This window comes from Notechis scutatus, chromosome 3, assembly GCF_049901735.1.
Source record: "Notechis scutatus isolate UNSWTSFEM ecotype Mainland chromosome 3, rNotScu1.2, whole genome shotgun sequence".
Lineage (NCBI taxonomy): Eukaryota > Metazoa > Chordata > Lepidosauria > Squamata > Elapidae > Notechis > Notechis scutatus.
Window position 1 is genome coordinate 154950729 of NC_142011.1, and position 21923 is coordinate 154972651.

Sequence of the window (21923 nt, forward strand, 5' to 3'; positions counted from 1 at the left end):
CCTCCTCTTTCTGAATGGAAAGGTACTTTAATCAGATGCCTTTGGGAAGGACAGCTTCTGTCACTTGGATTTTTTACCTTTTCTAAAGCATTACAGAGTTGATGAAACATTTGACAATAGAGGGAGAGAAAAATGGTGATTTCCAAAATTAAAAATGAGGATAAACATCTATGGTTTGCTTGCATTGTTTTCATATGGTTGTATCTGAATGTTAAGAATGAAAGAGATATGGCATGTGTGTGTGTGTGTGTGTGTGTGTGTGTGTGTATATATATATACAAGGCAGGATCACTGATCACTGATTCGAATGAGACAACCATGCATAATGACTTAATGTTATGTGTTTTTACCTTTACTGAGTTCAGCAATTTGAAAATGTGTTCAAAACTGCTATGGTCCTGTACAGATTCCTTGGGAAAAAAGCACAATTTAATTCAATTCTGAGTAGTTATATACACTTTCACTGTAACTGCTGTGCAACTTAGATCATTTGCTTATTTTGTTCCAGGAAAATCAGGCAGAGGTTGAAACAAGGGGGCGGGGGAACGGACTTCACATTTTGTATTAAAATGGATAATGCAATATGTAACAATCTGCTGGTACAACAAACAGAGCTCTGTTAAAGACTGCAGGGTTAAATGCATTCCATTTTATCTTCTTTCAGCTCTGGTTAATCTGGATTCTCACAATTTTCCATTCCCACTGAAAATCTCTGGCCTTATCAGGGTGGCTTGATGAGGAATTCTTCTTGTTATCCTTTTGAAATTTTTTATACTTATTCAGCTGCAGTTCCTTCAAGTTTACAGGACAGAAACAGGTAGCTCCATTTGCTAAATAAGATCAAGGTTAGAACTCCAGGAAGGACATCTATATGAACTAGGGCTCATTCTTAAATTTCCTCATCAATTTCTATGGTCAGATTTTATTACCATTACTAGAGATGTTTAAGTGTATAATGTGTATTGGGAATGACAATGTTCAGTATCTTTTTTATATGTATGGATTCTCTTTCTTATTCCTGTTTCTCTTTCATAATCCCTCCAACTCACTTTTCAAATGTTTTTCTCTAACCCTAATCCTTACCCCATCCCCATTTTATATATTGCTACAGGGCAAATTTGGGATTGCCTCTTCTTTATGTTTTTCTTTCTTTAAATATCTATAATAATACAGTATACATTCACCACAGCTTTAGAGCTTCCAGTATCTAGCACCCAAAGCTGTAGGACAATATTTCAGAATAATACTGAAAACAATAGTTAGGACTGTCATTTTATTTGAAACCAACATAGTTTACACCATATCTATTGTTATGTAATTATTCTATGGTTTCACACTTTCCTGGCTTATTTTTTCCCCAAATGTGTACAGAAGAATATATATTATAAAATGTTGCATTCAAATATGTCCAATAGAGAAAATTATGTATTCAATTGCATCCATCCGGTAAAATTGATACATATAGATCAATGTTGGTGCAATTCTTTCAAAAAGATGAAAAGTCAAGATGACGGCTCTCTGCCTTGATTGCCCCGTCTGCTTCATTCATAAAGGTTTCTGCTCAGGCATTAAAACCACCCTAACTGAGGAAAGTGGCAAATGCAGTTGAGAAGAACGTTATTTTCCTAATCTCAAATGCAAGGCCTGTAGATGGCATATGTTGGAGGTGGGAATAGCGTGTGGCAGTATAAATCACTGTATCTCAGAATTACCAAGCTTTCAGATTGAGATTTTTAAAGAAGAGCCTGACCTCTAACAAACACTTGAAAAAAACACCGAAAGCTAGCAATTATTATTCAGGGTATAAAAGTTGAATCCAAGATCTAACAGATGCTGAAGTGGGTTAATACGATAAGCACTAACAACCTCTCTTAGCTGTGAGTATAGAATGGGGATAGGAAATAAATCCATGACAGATATTTTTCCCCCATCAAAATGTTGAAATCCCCTAAAGTGGACTGCAATATGGGCTGGCTAACATCTGTACATTCTATTTGTTGCCATCTGCTGTTCTAGAAAAGTTCAGTGTACAGTTGGAAAAATTACATAAACATCAGCAGAAATTTTGAAAAGAACATTAAAAGACCCATAAGATAGGTAAAACTGACAAGAATAACAAATGTCCTTGAAAAATTGCAGACAAACATATGCATCACTTTCACAAGAAAAGAATATACTGTTATTCAATTTTCAGCTGAATATTACCACATTTACTGACTTTAGCAATAACATGTTATTCAAGTGGCCTACGGCCTATGGATTCTTTGTTTGTAGTCCATATTGAAAAATAGGAGAAAAGTGTAACTTTTTTTACTTTTTTTATTGCTACCTTGCCAAAGGCAATAGTAATTAAAGTAAAGAAAATTGAATGAATATATTCACTTCTGAGGCAGGTATCATGCTATGAGGCCTAAGTGAAAGAAAAAGAGAAACTGAAATAATTAAAAGTTAAGAAAATAACTATGCTAATTAGGATGCTCATTAGTCTTCAAAATAATAGGCAATGGTGCACAAGAGACAAACACACACAATGCTTTTGCTACTACAAAATAAGAAACATGTGACTATGAATAACAAGATCACGTTTCTTTTATCATTTTTAAGGTCCTTTCCCAAGACTACACAGCTCCATAGTGCCACTTCCAGTAATATCAATATGTTAAACTTGTTCAAATTAAAACCTGAATTCCTCCAGCATAACTGTTTATTCCTTTATTGTTGTTATTTTAGGGTCACAGATGCCAATTCTTTTTATTTTTAACTGATAGATATCAGACCACTTTAGTCTTTGAGAGTCAGAAGAGAGCTGAAATTAGTTTCCTAAATAATAATTTCTCTCAGTGAGAGTAGTTTAGTTTACTTTATTGTTATTGCACCTCGTACAATGAAATCAAACACCATCTTCAGTGCACACCATGATTATGACCATGAAAATAAACACAAACACACATCCTTCACCCTCCTCCACACATTGAACCGAAAACCCCCAACACCACACCAACACTGCACTACACATCAGAATTCAAAAGAGCTACTGCCCTGGGGTAGAAGCTGCTTTTCAGCCTATTTGTCCTTGTTTTTATTATTCTGTACCATCTGCCAGATGGTAATAGTTCAAAAAAAAAGGGGGGGTTGCCGGGATGAGATGGATTTTTGAGAATGTTTTGAACTTTCTTAAGGCAGCAGGAACTATAAAGCTCTTTCAAACAGGGGATAGGGCAACCAATGATCCTCTGGGCAATGATGTTAACCCTCTGGAGTGCTTTCTTATCTGCCACTGTGCAGTTGTACTACTACAAGCCAGGTTCATCTAGATACATGTAATATATTTACATGAAACATACTCCTCTGGTCACATGGACATAGCTGTGTAATTGAATGGGCGTGAGCATGAAAGTGATCTAACTTTGGCTTCTTCTTAGATTTTCTTTCAACGTCCCAGTCTAGCTTTAGAATTCCCTTCCAGTAGAGTGCTAATGAGACTCCATCCTGTTTAGCATCCACGACCAAACAAGGTCAACAATAGAAATTTCTCTTAATGCCTATGGACATGGAAGTATAATGACAATTGCAGAGCATATAAAGAGAAAGCATTTTGTCTTGCAGCCATGTGACAGGATGGCTTTGTTTTCAGTACCACGGATGGTTAGGAGTAAGAGAATAACAGAGATGGAAGGGACCTTGGAGATCTTCTAGTTCAACTTCCTGCTGAAGCAGGAAACTCTGTACTATTTCAGGCAAATGGTTGTCCAATCTTTTCTTAAACATCTCCAGTGCTGGACCACCCACAACTTCTGGAGGCAAGTTGTTTCACTGATTAATTGTTCTCAGGAAATTTCCCATTAGTTCTAGATTGGTTCTCTTCTTGAGTAGTTTCCATCCATTGTTTCTTGTCCTGCCTTCAGATACTTTAGAGTATAGGTGTTGTGGTTCACCAGCAGCCGGTGCAGACAGCAGCAGAATCGGACAGTGGGGAAGAACGGGGACCCATCAGGGAGTCTGGAGAGGACTCAGACGAGGGTCCTGCATCCGATGCAGAGATGGGGCCGGGACCATCTTGGAGTGGGGTGCTGTCTTCAGAGCCTTCAGAGTCTGACAGCAGCAAGGCAGAGGACCCAGGGGAGCCTGTTCCCAGTGTGTGTGTGTGTGTGTGTGTGTGTGTGTGTGTGTGTGTGCAAAGCTGCTAGAAGGCGAGAGCATCTGAAACAAAAGGGACTTCAGGAGAAAGGCTGGGAGATGATTGCCCCTCTTATAAGGTATAAAGGTCAGGCCAAGATGATGATACCTTTGCAGAAAGCAAAGTAGTTCAATCGGATCAGAGTCATTCTTGAAGCTCTTTGTACTTCGGTTGATTGGTTTTTTTTTTTTTTTTTTTGTTCTTCAGTTGGTTTCTTTTCTAGTTCATTTGATACTTCTGTTTTTCGCAGCATTTCACAGAACTCAAAGGTGTGTGCTTATTTCAGGGGACTGTTTGAGATTAATTCCAGCTGGGAATGAAAACAATTCCCCACGTTGCAATAAAATAAGTCTTGCTTTTAAAAGATGTGTGTGCATAATTACAGTTTGGAAGCCTTGGTCAGAACAATAGATTGACCCTCTCTTCTATGTGGCAGCCAATAAATATTAGACAACTGCTATCATGTCACCGCTAGTCCTTCTTTTTATTAAAGTAGACTTACCCAATTCCTGCAACCATTCTTCATACAGAAAGTTTGAATCTGTACCTCCAGTGTAAGGAGGCCAGACTCATGCATTAGGAGTTTAAAGAAAACATGTTCATTGAATAACAAAGGATCTGTACTAACTAGTCCAAGAAAAAGGTAAGCCTCCTTCTAAATCTAAATTAGGGAAGATTTCTTCTTACTATCTCATTGGCAACAATGTTCACCCTCTACATTCTAGATCAGGGGTGTTAAACTCAAGGCCCAGAGGCCAGATCTGGCCCATGGGGTGCTTAGATCCAGCCCATAGGGTCAGCCTGGAAACAGCAAAGGAACTCCATTTTTGCTGGTAGGGGGCTGCAGGAGGGTGTTGTGGCCAAAAATAGGGTGCAAGGGGCCTCATTTTTGCTGGCAGAGGACTATCAAAACAAACTAAAACCAAAACAAATGGAGAAATGTTTTCCCTTTGGCATTTGAGCATGCAAGAAGGGACAGGAAAGGAGAAAGGGAAAGAGGAAAGACAAAGAAAAAGAAAAAAAGATGGGAAGAGAGGAAGGAAGTAAAAATAATGAAAGAGGGAAAGGAAGAAGAAAGGAGAATGAAGAGGGAATGAAAAAGAAGAGAAGGAAGGAAGGAAGGAAGGAAGGAAGGAAGGAAGGAAGGAAGGAAGGAAGGAAGGAAGGAAGGAAGGAAGGAAGGAAGGAAGGAAGGAAGGAAGGAAGGAAGGAAGGAGATTATAATGAGAGTGAGAGAGAGTCTTGGAAGTGTTGCATTAGCATTTGGCCACCACAGGTGCCCCCAACACGAGTCTTGTGCCACACCTGCCATGTCCATGCCCACCCCCACCATGCCCACCATGGCCATGCCCACCCCTTGGCCCTCTGAGGTCAAACACAACCCTGATGCGTCCATCAATAAAATCAGATGTAGCACCCCTGTTCTAGATTGTCTAGTTTGCAGCATGCCTCCAAAGTCTTTATTTCTCGAAGGCCTGAATTGTGTCAAAATAACCAAATCATGATAGTTTGGTGTTTAAAGTCACATGATAGTTTAAAGTATCATGAGGTTATTAGGTAAAATTCCTGAAGTGTTGTGAAATTTCATCATTTTTTATGAAAAGAAAAGAAAAAGAGAAGGTTTTTTTTTTTTTTAATATTCATGCCATCAATTGAGGTGGTCCAGTAAATGATTCATTTTCTACCTTACTTTTTTCTAGTTGGCCTTTCTTGGTCCAGGAATAAGTGTCTAGTTGCCTTTCCTAAATCAGGGAGCCTTTCAAACAGTCACATGCCCTGGTATCCTCATGGATTGACTGTTGCAATGCAGTGTACATGGTGTTGTCCCTGAAGAGAAAAGTATAGCTGGTCCAGTGTACAGTGGTGCAGGATTGCATAATAACTTGATTACATTACTAGTTTGTTCTTGAGCATCATCATTATATCTGACATCTTTTTAAAGTCTTTAGTTTGATATATCAAGGTGAAATGTCTCATATCACCATAGTTTCACACAATCTCAAAAACAAATGTAATAAAAGAAACTGCACTTTGGATATAGTTACCTTTTGTTATCAATTGTAATCTCTCATCAGTGTGTTGGTATAAAATGTACATATGTTGGTGGTGTGGTAGAAGTTACATGTATGGGTCTGCTAATAGCATTACTTCTGAAGATACTTATGACATCATAGCAATAATTGAGGGCCATGTGAAAGGGACAGCTAGTGATCACAAGCCACAAAGATTGTGATACTAGCAGTGGAGAAAAAGACATGTGAGAAGGATGTGAAGGAAGGGAGAAGCATGTCACAATGTTAAAAACTGAAGAGGATTAAGTCCAGAATAGGGAATTAATAGTGACAGAAAGGCTCAGTAAGATTTATAGCTTAGTGAATAAGAACTGCTAATGAGAGGATGATTTTCCTTGTAATGTAAATGAAAAGGAAAAACAAAACAGCCTGTAGCAGTAGGCATTAGAGATCAAAAGTAGCTTCTTCGACTGCGAAGGCTGACCTGCTCATATTCGACTGCGAAGGCTGACCTGCTCATATTTGCTGTTTATAGCTTCAATAAGTACTTGAAAAGGTTGGCTATGAGAAGCAATAAGGGAATCCTAGCTTTTATCTTTAAGCATAGCTCTTAATAACAAGTACCTTTGTGAAGGACAAATTTCTTTTGGCAACTAGATATATAAACAGCTCTGTTCATTTCACATAATTTCTTAAGTCTTCATTCAGGGGCTGGTAGAGTGAACAGTACATTCATCCTAGCCCCAAATTCTCATAATTGTTAGGGTTGTTCAGCAGAACCTTTCCAAAACATCAGGAGAGAGGCAGGTGTTTAAGAGGGGCTAATACTTAAAAGATTATACTTACCTTCAAACAAACAGTCTATATTAGCAAAGGGACAATGAAAGAATAATGTTCTTCATCCATATTTATGGTGGGACAGTGTAAGTCAGATATAGCTTGTGCTGCCTGAACTAAATGGTGGTAATGTACCTGGAGAGCAGGCAGATGTGAACACATAGTAATACACTGCCTATGCAGATGGCATTAATTTGAAGAAGCCTGCTGAATGATTGCAGCATTGGAGTATTGTCCCATGAGTGCAATTTGTACTTGAACTTATTCAAAAGCTGAATTGTAGCCCTTAAGACTCTTAATTAGGGGGTCTTTTGTTGTCATTATTGTAGAGCAAGTGGACTGAAACGGAGAGATTATGCTCTTAAATCAGTGATACTCGGAAAGTGGGAAAGCCATAAGCTTTCAAGTCTGTCAATGACTCTTTGATCTCTAGTCGGATTACATTATTATTGTTGTTATTTTTTTCCTTAGTAAGACATTCATTCAAGAGTTACATTACTACCCTGTTTCTCCAACAATATGGCCGCCCCCAATAGGAAGTCCCAGCATGTTTTATAGGCATGAAATGAAATTAAGCCCCTCCCCCCAAATTAAGGCCTATATTAAAACATGCGAAATGGGGGGAATGGTCGGGGGGCTTGCCGTTAGGAAGTACTTTTGTTGCACACCCGGATATGGTGCTGCCTGCGTTGACCCCAATATGAAGTGCCCCACCAACGCCGAGGTCAACATCCAAGCCATTGCCGCCTGCCCACCCGAAGATGCAAAGGGGGGGAAATTAAGTCACCCCCGAAAAGACGGCCTAGCCATTTTTTCAGGGCTCAAAAAAAAATAAGACCCGGCCTTATTATATGAGAAACACGGTAATAGGAATTCAACCATGAACCTTGCTTCTCTTTACTGTGCCAGCAGAAACCTTACCAACTGAATATCTTCTTCTCATGCTTTTATTCCAGTTATTGGACTGGTGATGCTATATGAGAGAAAAAAGGGAAAAACTTAATCAGCCTGTTTAAGTTTTCCAATAACAAGTAATACATTTGCTACAAAGAAATATACGTATCACGGTATAACACTTTCTATTATTGCTGCCCCAATGTTATTAATTTGGTTTTTTTTCGACACTGGGTCAAGATTTAGTATTTTCAATCTAACATTTCCATAGGATGAATTGTCTAGAAATTGACAAGCTCCTTTTCCTTCAAGAGCACATAAGACACTTACTTCTGGCTGAATAACTAGGCTTTGTAGTTCTCAATAACGACTCAATGAGACATGTAAATGAGAGTCTTATAGGATGAAAATGAACTTCATTTGCAGAGAACATGATCACAGAGGTTTTATAAATCTGACAGTATCTGCAAAGGAATCTGAGAATGTTCTTGGAAAAATGAGGAAGGGAACCAGCTGCCCTACGAATGATCAGATAAAAGGAGGAAGAGCCCAAGACTGAACAATAGGACAGAGAAGGAAACTTAGAAAGGATCTGCCTTAACTTAGTAGGTGATAAAAAGAGAAGGCAGAAATTTGTACTTTCAGATTTGCAAGATTCTGTTAATATAGCTTTACAATAAAGTAGAATTTCTGTCTGGCCTACTTGGGAGGCTGACAGTAACCTATCAGTAGCAGCCCCAAAATGGGGTTCCTGGTCTCTCTCAAAAAGCTAATTGTTTGGATTTTTCCATGCTTCAAACATATTTGGAATACACTTCTAGCATGTTTTCCAGCTACTTCTTCCTAATTGTATTCTTCCCCATGCAGAAAGGAAAGTGAGGAACTGTAAACCCATGATCAACAGTCTAAAATCCATAAACAGTCTAAATCTGCTCCAATGGTGGGATTCAAACATTTTTACTACCAGTTCTGTGGACGTGGTTTGGTGGGCATGGTGTGGCTTGGTGCGTGTGACAGGGGAAGGATACTGTAAAATCTGCATTCCCACCCCACTCCTGTGGGAAGGTTACTGCAAAATCCCATTCCCTCCCCACCCCTCTAACCTGCTTTCCAGCTTCATTCTCCTGTGCAGGGCAACAAAAGAAGACCCAGCTGATCAGCTGGGACTCGGGAGGCAGAGAATAGATAGGGGCAGGGCCACTCAGAGGTGGTGTTTGCCGGTTCTCTGAACTACTCAAAATTTCAGCTACTGGTTCTTCAGAACTGGTCAGAACCTGCTGAATACCACCTCTGATCTGCTCTCATTGGCAAACTTACTTTATTTTCTTTGATGCTCGGCAGCCAGTATTATAATAACTGTGTTTAAAAGACATTTCAGATGATGACAACCTGTGGGAGAAATATGTGGGCTCTGTAGAATTGTTGCTTCAATTTGCAAATTGCATAACTTATTGTGTGGCACGGCTCTGTCAAGGATATTCCACATTCTGCATCTGAAATGTTGTTACAAGTTAGAAATTGTCACTGCAGAAGCCTCATTAAGACAATGTTAAACTCCATTAACCCTATCCAGGATGGCAAAGGCATAATTTCACAATGCAACCTTTGGAGGACCACCACTTCCTTACCTTTATTTGTAAAAAAATGTGGGTGCAAAGAGACATAATAGCACAAAATACAAGAAATGAGTTGACAATGAAAGCCATTTAATGAACATGCAGTTAATGCAATTTGTGCTATGAATCAATCCACAGTGAAGTTGAAGGAGTGAGACAAAACTGCTGAAGGTTTTTTCTTGGGCAATAAAGATTTTGCTTCCTGAACACTTCTGGGTATATCTTATAGATTTTTGGTGCTAATCATGAAAATAATCTGTAATTTAAGATTTTTGGTGCTAATCATGAAAATAATCTGTAATTTCAATGATGTACCATTTTATAGAAATCTCTTATATGGCAATATATATACTTCAGTACCTCAGTTAGCTATTCTGTACTCATGACAGAAACACATGAAAACATGGTGTTAGAGCACGCCAAGTACACCAGTTATAACTGGAATATCTGTAGAGATTTAAAAGTAATGGTTCTGCTGCTTGGAATGTAGCTGGGCTATACCAAGCATTGGGGTTACATACACAAATGGGAAATTGTACAAGATAGTCACATTATATTAGAAAGAATTGGCCCCTTCAAAAGAATTTTATTTTAGCACAAGAAATCATGGCATGTTCACTACATGTTGACCTGACAAAGATATGTAACATAAAATTTTAGCTGATGAAAAATGTTATGAAAACAATGAACAAGGAAGAGGAAAGTTTTCATTATTTGAGACATATGTTTCAAAGACTAACTAATGCCAAGAGTAAGGAAGGCATTTTTGTTGGTTCACAAATCAGATATGTCATCACTGGCAAGCAATTTGAAAATCTATTAGTGAAGCCAGAGAAAATTGCCTGGAAAGCATTCAAGGCTGTAGTTGAGAGTTTTCTTGGGAACTACAGCACAAAAAAGTATATTCAGTTGGCTGACAAAATTTTTACAGCATACAAGACCATGAACTGCAACATGTCACTGAAGATCCATTTTCTGTATTAACATTTGGACATCTTTTCTGAAAATCTAGGTGCAGTCAATGATAAATAGGGTGAAAGTTTTCACCACGACGTTGCCGCAATGAAAAAACTGTATCAGGGAAACTGGAATCCATCAATGCTGGCTGATTGTTGTTGGGCATTGCAGCACCAGATACATCAGAAACTGAATACAAATGAAAATCAGTTGAAAAACACTTTTAGCCCTGCTGAACTCATGAAGCATTTGGAAACATCATACAATTAAATACATTGTATTGAAAAGTTAATTTCACACTTCTCAAGATTCCTATGTATCTCAGTCATTCTGAAATTATACTGTGTTCAGTTTGAAAAAGTCTATCATAATCACCAAAAGCTTTTCAGGAAGCAACCTTTGAAAAAAAAAAGAGTATGGTACAGTGTTTTAAATGAAATAGACAGGAGAACACAGAGGGGGGAAAGTTTACCCTGGGTCACTTGGCCATTTTTGCCATGAAATTTCTATCTTTGACAGCTGTCGTTGAACGGAATGAAATATTAATATTGATTTTATGGTTAGGCTGACATATACTGCTATAATTCTCAGCAATGCTGTGTTTTGAGACAAAAGGCTATACACTATAAATGATTTCGGGGAAAAAGTTTTAAACAGTGCTCTTCCTTATTCTTTCAAAAAATTCCCTGGGAGCCCCATATATGAAAATACCTATTCCACACTGAATTGAATTGAACTGAAGCTTTAGCCAAGATGGCAAAACACTAGTAACTTCTGAAATAACTTCCCTGCTTGCAACAGGTTTTACCACTTCTAGCTAAACCCAGTGCCTCCCAAATCCCACTCAAGTGCCAGAAAAGAGCTCAGGCCATCCCTAGCAACATTACAGGAACTCATCAATTTAACAAGGCAGAAAGACAGATGAGGATTGATTATTATCTACACACCATAGAGGCAACTCAAAATGTGAATAATGGATTCACAGCCCCAGGACTCCTTTCACCTCCAAAGAGTATAGTAATGCAAGATCCATCCATACTGGAAGCCAGCTCCTCAAGTCTCAATTCATCCATCCAGAGAAGGGAGATAACTTCTCAGAGTAAACTCCTAGTATTATCCCCCATGACAACTATATCACTAAACCTTTCTAGGAGGCTTTCCTTCTGCCTGCAGAAATGTTGATTTTTATATTGCGACAATTAAATTAAATTGCAGCCAAAGTAGACAGTTTCCAACAAGCCCTGGATCTACAAATCCCCCACAGCAATCAGGGTGTTAATATGACAGCAGAGGTCAGCCATCTCAGTACTCAGGCAGCTGGTATCTCCAGGCATCGAGAAGCAATTAATTTAGCCAACTGCCACTGTGTGCTCCCAAAGTTCTATCCATCCATCTGTGAACCAGCATGATATTTATTGTTCCCACTTCCCTGTATGGTCTCCCTGCAATGGGAGACAAATTCTAAAAAATGTACATACCTTGAGCCTGCCCTTGGATGGTATCACAGTATGGGGAAATACTATCAAAATACTAGGACAGCTAACGATGACTTAAGCTTTTCTCACATATTGACTGAGAAATGAAAGCAGCACCATGGGGACTCAATAGAAAAATGATGCTGCCAAGGCATGTTTATGCCATGTTTAGATACAAATGAGAAAAGGCAGGTATTCAGCGGATGCTCCAAGTACTTAATACTCACAAAGATATAATTAATGACCAAAGAGACTAGTAGATTTTCCTCTCTAATTTTGCAATGCCCTTTTAAATTTTAGAATAAAATAGCAATCATTTATTTTGAACTGTACCTTGAGTCAGTCTTAAATATTTTGGCCTGTATTGCAAATATTCCTGAATGTTGAGTTTGAATCCTCCTCCCTTTGAAACACTGATTTTAGTCCTAACATATAACACTACATTTAGGTGTTTGTTCATTAAGAAGCCTAGATTCTATCCTCCCCAAACATTTGCCACCATATATGGCACTTCTAGAAATTAAACACCAAAGAAAAAGGTAAGTTCCTTCTTAAACAGAATACACACTGTTTTCCATGGGTAGCCTTGAGCCAGTCGTTTTCAGCCTGGGAAATATCACAAGTTGAGCAAATGTCACAACTTAAACATTGAAAAAAAGATACAAAGAACAAATCAGATGAGTGCTCTGGATTATTATCTTTGTACTTAATTTACAAGAAGAATTTGCTACAGTTGCCATGTTGGAAATGCAAAAGGGGTTTGACAAATACGAGACAAGAATTTTGAGAAGAGATGAAGAGAGCAAGGGAAGGCAGATATTAGAATGATATTTGAGGAATTTAAAGATGGTTGACAGAATTTGTTTGATCAAGTTTAAAATAATGGGTTGGTACTAGGAGGGAAGTTTAATGGCTTTTTGCCTTTTTCACATAATACTTTTTACAAAAAGTTAGAAAAAAGAGAATATGTAGGTTTGGTTACCAACCTTAGTTACATCTATGCATATATAGCATTCCCTGGTGATAGTAAGGGCACAACACTTGATTGTGGCACATTTTGGCTAATATGCTACCCTCACAACCTGATTCCAATTTTATCCCATGCATTCTTGCTTTATTCTAGGTGAGCTGGGATGTTTTCCTAGCAGATAAAGGAATATATGAAACAATATATGCACACGGTAGAAATAAAGTTGTTTTGCAAAGATAGATATGGAGAGGTATAATGAATGCTAGTGGCATAAATTCAATTTAGTTTGCTTTGCTTTTCCTTATGTTCTATCTTAATTTCTGTGGCTTATCTTTTTTTTTTCTTTTATGCATTCACATACAAACTAAGATTACATAAAATACTTAAGCTATAAAAACATGAGAAAAGCTTTCCCGCTGGATCAAGAACAAGATTATTCAGTTCTGTTTCCACAGTGATAAGCAGATCCCTGCGATAACTTCAAGCAGAATATGAGTTCTGTAAGATGTTTCCCATTTATATTTCCAGTAAATATTATTAAGAAACATATCAACAAGTAATATTTAGGGTACATATATTTTTCATGATTAATAACCAGTGGGGATTTTCTCAAATCCCCCCTTTAAAGTCAGAAGTTTGTTTCTCTGTTCATTTCTTAATCAAATTTGTATGCTGCCCAACCTCCAATGACTTTAACTGATTCATAGGCTATTAGTTATTGCTTCATCATTTCATACATTAAATTATTCATAAGAATAGAATAGTCACCCTATTAGAGAGATAGGTAGCACATACTGTACATTTAATAAATAAAATAAATAAACATAGGAAGAGTTGCTTCCTTTTCTCCACTGGAATCTTTGATTTTATTGCTCGATTAAACGATTCCTGGCACAGGAATTATGAGATGGTACTCTTTGTTAGTATTTTACCATTGAGTAATACAAAGTTCCTTAATATAACTACTTTTCATAATATGTTGAACTAGAAATGGAGAGTACCATTGAAGGGAGTCCAATACGGTACACTTACTTCTGTGTAAAAGAAATTAAAGAAATGCTGACATAAAATGATCTATAGATGCCAAGTATAGAGTCTGCTGGAGCTTGACATATTGCAGTTTCAGATATCTGAATGTTTAGAAACATTTAGTCTACCTTGCCCCAGACAATCATCCGAGTTTATTCCTTCAGCCTGAAACAGCAACTACATCAGCATAAATACAGATTGCTCTACACTTTCTTTTACCTAGTTCATTTATTATTATTTTTTGTTGAAGGGAAATTTTTCTGTGAAGCAGTGACAGAGTAAAGAAGTTAACATATGAATATTGTTAGTTTCACACCCTTTCAGTTAATAGATTTGCTTTGGAACACATTTTTATTTTGTTCACATTTATCTTCAAGGAGGGTAGAGGGTAGAAAAAGTGATGTTTAAGAAGAGAAGTGTTTCAAAATTATTTCTACTTTGCTATTGCTAAGAAAATACATCTCTAGGATATTTTTGATGAGGAGGGAGCACATTTCTAGTACTAATTTCCACATCAAAGCAATAACGATAACGATAACAGTAACAGTAGTAGTAGTAGTAGTAGTAGTAGTAGTAGTAGTAGTAGCAGCAGCAGCAGCAGCAGTAGTAGTAGTACAAAGTTGTTGAAAATGAGATGGTGAAGATCTTGTGGGACTTTCAAATACTTTCAAAGTATTTCAAAGACTTTCAAAGACTTTCAAAGATCACCATTTGGAACACAACATACCAGATATTATGGTTGTCGAGGGCCAAAACATACAATTTATTTATACTGCTGTACCAGGAGATGCCAGAGTTGAACAAAAAGAACTGAAAAACATCATGAAATTTCGCAACCTGGCCATCGAAAACTACACTGTTATGGATGAAACGTGTAACAGTGATACCCATTGTCATCATGGCACTTGGTACCATATCCAACAATTTTACAAAATGCATCAAGAAATTGCAGCTTCCTGCAATAACATCAGCGGAACTGCAAAAAACTGCTACTCAGAACACCGTATATTTCAAGAAGATACTTGCTTGATACCTAGGACGCTGGCAGCAACCCATATCAAACATTAGTACCAGTCACTGGTATTTGTTATACCTTTTTAAATGTTCAGTTGACTGAGTTTCACGTTTAATGAATAAAAGAGATAATAATAATAATCTGGGGGTAATAGAAGAGGACAAAAACCTAGTTTTTATATTTCCAGATCAAGATCATACTTATTCTCAAGACTTATTCAATCTGTTAGTTGGGTTGGTCATTGATCTTATGTTATGGAAAGCAAACTATCTTTCTATTCTGGCCAGTTGAGCTGGTTGATTGTCATGAAAAACATATGGTATTACTAACAACTGCATGGGCTTCACAGATTGCCCATTTTGGAAATAGAATCAAGCCTCAAATGTTTTTTCTTTTTCTTTTGTACCAACAAACTTCTCTGGGTTTGAAATGAAAGGCCAAAGTAGGATGCATGAAGCCCACAAATGACCACCTATCTAGTAGTTGACTCTAGGTCCATAAAATTTAGATGAGGCTGTTGCATTATATGCTGTATCGTACCATAAACCTCATCTAGCTCATTAGAGACGGTTGATAAATCTGTTGGTCTTATACTAATTTAATGAAATTAATACACTTCTTCCTCGGTGAACGTCTTGCTATTTGTTGCTAGAAGGTAATGTATAGTGTAAGCCATTTTCAGCTGACTGACGGGAATGCAATCCAAACACCTATCCATTAATATGTAAACAAAATTTGCAAATGTCAATAGGACATTTTACTTACACAGCACACACTGCATCACAGACTATAAAACTTTAATTGGAATATTTGGACTAATAAAATATTGATGATCTTGCATAGCCAGGCATACATTCATCATCTAATAGTATTTCGTTATCTATATCCAGATAGTTCTTGACTTGCAACCACAACTGAGCCCAAAATTTCCATTGCTAAGCAAGACAGTTTAGTTTTGCCCCATTTTATGACCTTTTGTGCCACAGTCATTAAGTGAATCTCTGCAGTTGTTAAGTTGGTACCACGGTTGTTAAAGTGTATCTGGCTTCCCCATTGACTTTGCTTACCCTCAAGTGGTGATAACATGACCCTGGGACACTGTAACCATCATAAATGCATGCCAGTTGCCAAGCATTTAAATGTTGATCACATAAGCATAGAGATGCAGCAACGGCCTTGTGAAAAACAGTCATAAGTCACTTTTTTCAGTGCTGTGTTCAGAGGTGGTATTCAGCCAGTTCGCACTAATTCTGGCATACTGGTAGCAGAAATTTTGAGTAATTCGGAGAACTAGCAAATACCACCTATGGCTGGCCCTGCCCGCCCAACCCACCCTTTTCTGTCCTATATTCCCTTGTTTTTTAGCTCAACTGATTCAGGCAGCAGGATGAATTGCCATGCCTCAGCTGAGCTAAAATACAGCTCACCTTACTAGTGCTGATACAGAGAGCATTTTTTGAGTGTTGCATGTAAAGCGCACTCTTATAGAACCAGTAGAATCCCACCATTGGCTGTGTTGTAATTTCGAATGGTCACAAAATGAATGGTTAATCAATGACTTCCTGAACTACTAAAGCTGTCCTTGTCATGACCTTGAACTGGTTGAAAGAGTGCATTAGGGCAAGAATTTTTGAACCAAAGTATCCCAAATGGGTAAATATATAGAATGTGTCCATAATCAAGAACACATGACTCCTGAGAGAATGAAATTTGGAGAAGTCATGGCTGTTCAGTGCTACTGTGTTGATGAGCTCCTACTGTAGTCCCATGTTCTTCATTTTTAACATTCTATGAATTTCTCAGCCAGTCTCACAATCCTTCACTTCTTCCTGTACCTAGCTGCAGTCACTTATCTGCTGGGAAGGGAGAAGGGGATTTCCAATGCTCTCTTCCAGATTCCCATGAGGAAACTTATTGGGGAAGATGGCAGCTGGTATTCATTCTTGCTCCCACTTTATGTCATTCTGTTTCTCTGTTTAGGTAAGGAAATATCTTTCAATCAATACCCCAATGGGGCGCAGGTTATCTAGTTTTCTAGTAAAAGAGCACTCTTCTCTCAAATAAACTATAATTTACACTGAGTGAGTTATAGGCCACTGAACACAATACACCTTACTTCAAAGTAAGTGTGATGATCCAGGGCATGGCACAAAGGCAACAGAGTTAAATAAGCAAGAAGAGTCCCTTTAATTATCTCCAACTTTGCCCCCAATGTCCAGGTTATCTTCGCCTGGAGAAAAACTCTCAGGAACAGCCTTTAAGTGGAGAAAATTCAATCCAAAAACAAAGTACATACAAACTGTAACTAAAAATTCAAACAAACCACACTGCAGTAATTAACTTGATAGGGCAGGAGAAGGAATTGCAGCCTTGAAAGCACAGCGAAACACATACAGTTGGGAAGATGGCAGGAACCCAAATAAGCATCGACGATACCAAATAATTCACAATTTGCTTCCAACAACTTGCTGTGTGGAGCTTTCCTTTTTAAACACTGTGTTCCCAGTTGCAGCTAATGAAGGGAATCAGGGCCATTTTCTCCCCCGTAAGCCACGCAACTCACCTTGCTCCCTTCTCTGTTCCTCCCTGGGCGCCCTAGGATGAAGAGAGGGTGGGCCTGGATCTTCCTCCAAATTCCCTCTCCCTTGCTCTACCTCTCCCCTGCTCAGCCCAGCCAGACTTTGCCCTTCCCCAGTTTCTTCCACAGCCAATGGAGCCACACTTCCACTCTCTGTCAGCTGCTTGGCCTCTCCCTCTAAATCACATTCCAACAGGGGCATGACAGTAAGTTTGCATCAGGTTACATTTGGGGTGGGGTGGGGGTGTAATTTGGTTAAAAGGTGTTATCCTTCTCTCATTTAAATGTTGCGTTTCTCAATTCATAGCTGAAAAAATACCTTTAGTAGAAAGAATAAGAATGACAGCATGCAAACTTGCGAAGTTTTAGATGGGCTAAATATCATCTGTGGTCTTTGTATTTCAAAGGTGATAGAACAATATTTTCTTTTCTCTTAGAAAACTGGATAAATTCAGATACTAGGAATGCTTAAGTCAAGCAAAATAAGCTATCCACTTCTAAGTAAACAGTGAAAATTTTCTGTGGTATTTCTGGAATGCAAAGTAAGATTTACAAGAAGTGGCTAAACTTACATCTGTTTTATTGTTTCTGTTCCCTGGAATTCAATTAAGATAATATTTTGAAGAACTGGGTAAAAGAACAAGAATGTTTTTGAATTACTGCTTTAAAATGGCACAGTTGTAATGCAGTCTGATTCCAAAGCAAGAAAATATGGTAAAAAATTGATCAGTAGATGGAATGGTAGAATATTTATTAATTTATTTAAGTACATTATTTCAAATTCTATCCTGATTCTTGTAGCAGGGTTGTATACAAGGGAATATGCATATTTGAATACATTAAAACTATGAGACAGTATCACAATAGCAGTAATGATTTACAAAATAATGAAAACATCAAACAAAGAATCAAACAGTGTAATGTAGTTTGCTGTTTTTGTAATTAGGCATTCTATATGATAGACTAATATGACATGATTCTTACACATTATACATGATTAAGAGTGGACTATGTAGTTTCCAGACCAAAGTACAAATTATATTCAGCACTGGATGTTGTTCAGAAATCTTTTTTGCTTCTCATCAGTTTTCTGTATAAAACAGACAAGAAACAAAAGAAGAAGAAAATGCCATTAGTTGGACACCAGAACATTTGATTTTCATTGCGCTACATGACCAATTCATTTTGCTATTTTCATCAGTCCATTTGCCCTCTAGCCTTATGGTTTGATAAGCTTCCTTCAGGCAAAGAAATTTAGACTCCTTTAGATTTACAAACACAGCTGGAGAAGAGATGGGTATTGGAGGTCCAGTTGAAGAAGATCATTTTATTAAACCAAAGTGGGTTCAAAAGTTGCTAGCAATCTCAGTATGAAATAATTATCACTAATGCATAACTTGTTTCCTTCATCCATCATGTAAGAGAAGCCAAGCTGAAGTACTCATGCCACAGCTCTTTTGGGATTCTCTCAGGAAACTTGCAACCAGATATAAGCAGTAAGCCTTTCTTTGTGCTTAACCCACAGATACAAGTAGACAAAGAAGCTCCAGGTAGACAAGTCACCTATGTCATCACCTTTACTCTACTCTGGTTCAGAGAGTTGCTCATTATTCAGTAAGAAAGGGTTTGCTTGGTGTTGATGGAGTAGGACCAACCATGGCAGTAGTTGTCCTAAGCTGTTCTAATATATCCAGCTGATTGTTACATTCATTCACATTCAGTACTTTTTCTTAAGTTTGGTCTACTTGAATTCATCTCATTATTTGATTTTCACAAAGGTTATTTGAGATAATGTAAGCTAAAACAATAGGACAGGGCTGGTTTAATTCAAAGTTAATGGGAATTTAGTAAGGGCTGTCTTGAATGGAATCAAAACTAACTGTAATAATCAGAGGCAGGGAAATATGCCATTTTTATTGTTTTGAACATTATCGTTGCGCAACTATCTTTCCCTAATGTCTCCAGTTGTTCAAAAGAAAACAAAGATAGCAGTTCTCTTCACATTATTATACAGCTTCATCTCCTACCATCCTGAATTATCTTTTCTTTATTATTTTTAAATGCAGATCATTAATTGCTTTTCAGCTTAAAATTGCATAGGTGTTTATCAGTGCACAAAAGTTCCCTTTTTCTTTATTTTTCTCTTACTACTTTATCGTTGTTATCATTATATTTATTTTCAATAAAAATAGAGATTACTGAAATTTAGGCATCCTTCCAAGATTCTGGCATATGATTCCCCTTTAGGATAGAATTCATTAAATCCTTCACCCGAGGAAGTAGTTGATCCTCAGAAATGTTATAAAATCTACTTATGACTGTCACAGTATCTCCATGGTCATGTGATCAAAATTTGGATGTATGTATGATGGAACCAGCATGTATTTATGATGGTTGCAGCATCCTAGGTTCCTATGATCATCATGTGTTACCTTCCTAGCCAACTTATTTTATTTATTTTATTTATTTATTTGATTTTCCAATTGTTTGAGGTCAAAACTTCTGACAAGCAATGTCATTGGGGGAAGAGTAATAGCACTTAGACTTATATACTGCTTCACAGTGCTTTACAACCCTCTCTAAGTGGTTTACAGAATCAGCATATTGCCCCCAACAATTTGGGTCCTCATTTTATCCACCTCAGAAGGATGGAAGGCTGAATCAACCTTGAGCCAGTCAGAATCCAAGTGCCAAATTGGAGGCAGCCAACAGTCAGCAGAAGTAGTCTGCAGTATTGCATTCTAACCACTGTGCCACCTTGTTGTTTTTTAAAGGAAATGTTGCTTCCATGTCTTCACTTCTACAAAGCTGGATTCATTTAATGACATTGTGATACACTTAACAATCTCAGCAAAAAATATCCTAAAATCAGGCATAACTCACTTAACAACTGGAATGGAAATTCTGGTCACAGTTGGGGTTGTCAGTTGAGGACAATTTGTATTGTTATTTTTTTTAAAGGAAATACCACTTCCATGTCCTCACTTCTACTAACCTTGAAATTCTGAGCAACATGAACTAATCAGTATTCTTTTCCACTGACCAATAGTCCACACACTGAAAGACACAATTTAGTAACTATGAGGGAAATGCAGATTGCTGCTGTTCCATTGAATATGTGAAACAGGAGCCAGGATAAGAGGAGAGATCAAAGACCCCATCTATGAGAATACAACTGGCTGATAAACTGCATCAATGCAACCAAGAGCCCTGTTGCTGTTATGTAAAAAAATTGTTATTCAGTCAGAAAGTAATCCGTTCAACTGCAGCATACAAAAGTTGTAAGATAAAACTGGTCCTGAGCTGATTCTGAACTGGTGCAAATCCCAGAAAATTCCTAAGATAATGTAGCATTGGTTTCTTGCATAGCTTAGTTTATAAGAATCTGTAGACAACATTTAGGCTAAGTATTCCAGCATTGTTTTTCCTTGATTTCCTTTATGCATAAATTGCTAAGAGCTGGGAAGCGCCTAGATCTCATAATGCTTAAAATGCCACCTGAAATTGCTGTCCTTGGGCACAGTAAAATTGTGGACTACAGTGGTCATATATCCTAATTTATAGAAGGCAGGACTCTCTCTCAAGAGCTGTCAGAAGCTACTCTTCCATTTGAAGACATCGTCTACATACCAATCCTCTGGTTCAAAGATAAAAAGTAGAGCAAAGGATTTGCAGTTACCCAGCAACAATTAATAGCTGGACAGCAGACTGAGTAAGCACAAAGGTCTTCTCTCTATGGTCTTTAGTAATGAATTTCAATTTATTTTATGGCCAGTCTTTTTAAATTTACATCAAGGCATACAACATTAGCATGCTAATCTGTTTCCTCTTCCCCCCACCCTCTTTTAAAGTGCAGCATTTGGTGGTGGTGGTTTTCTTCTTAGTGATTTCTTTCTTCAAAGTGATATGTAACTATTACAGTATCAGATTGCCTTTCATCCAATTTAAATAATAATTTTAATCTTGATTCGGTCAATTCAGCAACCCAAAATGACTTTGAAAATCAATTTGATTTAGAGTTTCAATTAGAATTGGTTCTATGTGATTTTTCACATCTAATGGGGAGGGAGATATGTTTTTTATACAATATATGTGAATGCCTTTCAAAATTATTGAATCATTTTGGAGGCATCTGATTTAATTATTAATTTTCCAATGTCAAGAGAAACAAATGCAAAGTCATATGTTTGGGAAGTCTGTAGCACGACTGGTCAGGCAATATCTAGTTTTGTTTATCACAATTCAAGAAGGACACTGATGAATTTGAACATGTTTGGAGCAGGGCAAATAAGAGAATAAGGCTTTTTAAAATCATAAGATATGAAAACATAAGATATGTTTAGTCGGGAGATGTAAACATTGC

General features: G+C 37.5%; 1 long non-coding RNA gene across 2 annotated transcripts in view; it reads right to left on the reverse strand.

The window, feature by feature from the left end:
* The window catches only part of LOC148131445 (uncharacterized), a 40131-nt gene that overhangs the window by 2345 nt on the left and 15863 nt on the right, over positions 1-21923 (reverse strand). Inside the window, exons 1-4 of one of the 2 annotated variants that reach the window (XR_015748862.1) lie at positions 17546-17626; positions 9238-9413; positions 7948-7999; positions 351-410 (exon numbers count right to left, since the gene is read on the reverse strand). This is a non-coding gene — a long non-coding RNA (uncharacterized LOC148131445). Of the gene's footprint in view, positions 1-350; positions 411-7947; positions 8000-9237; positions 9414-17545; positions 17627-21923 lie in introns of those variants that run through there. The other variant, XR_015748861.1, reaches the window with a different exon arrangement.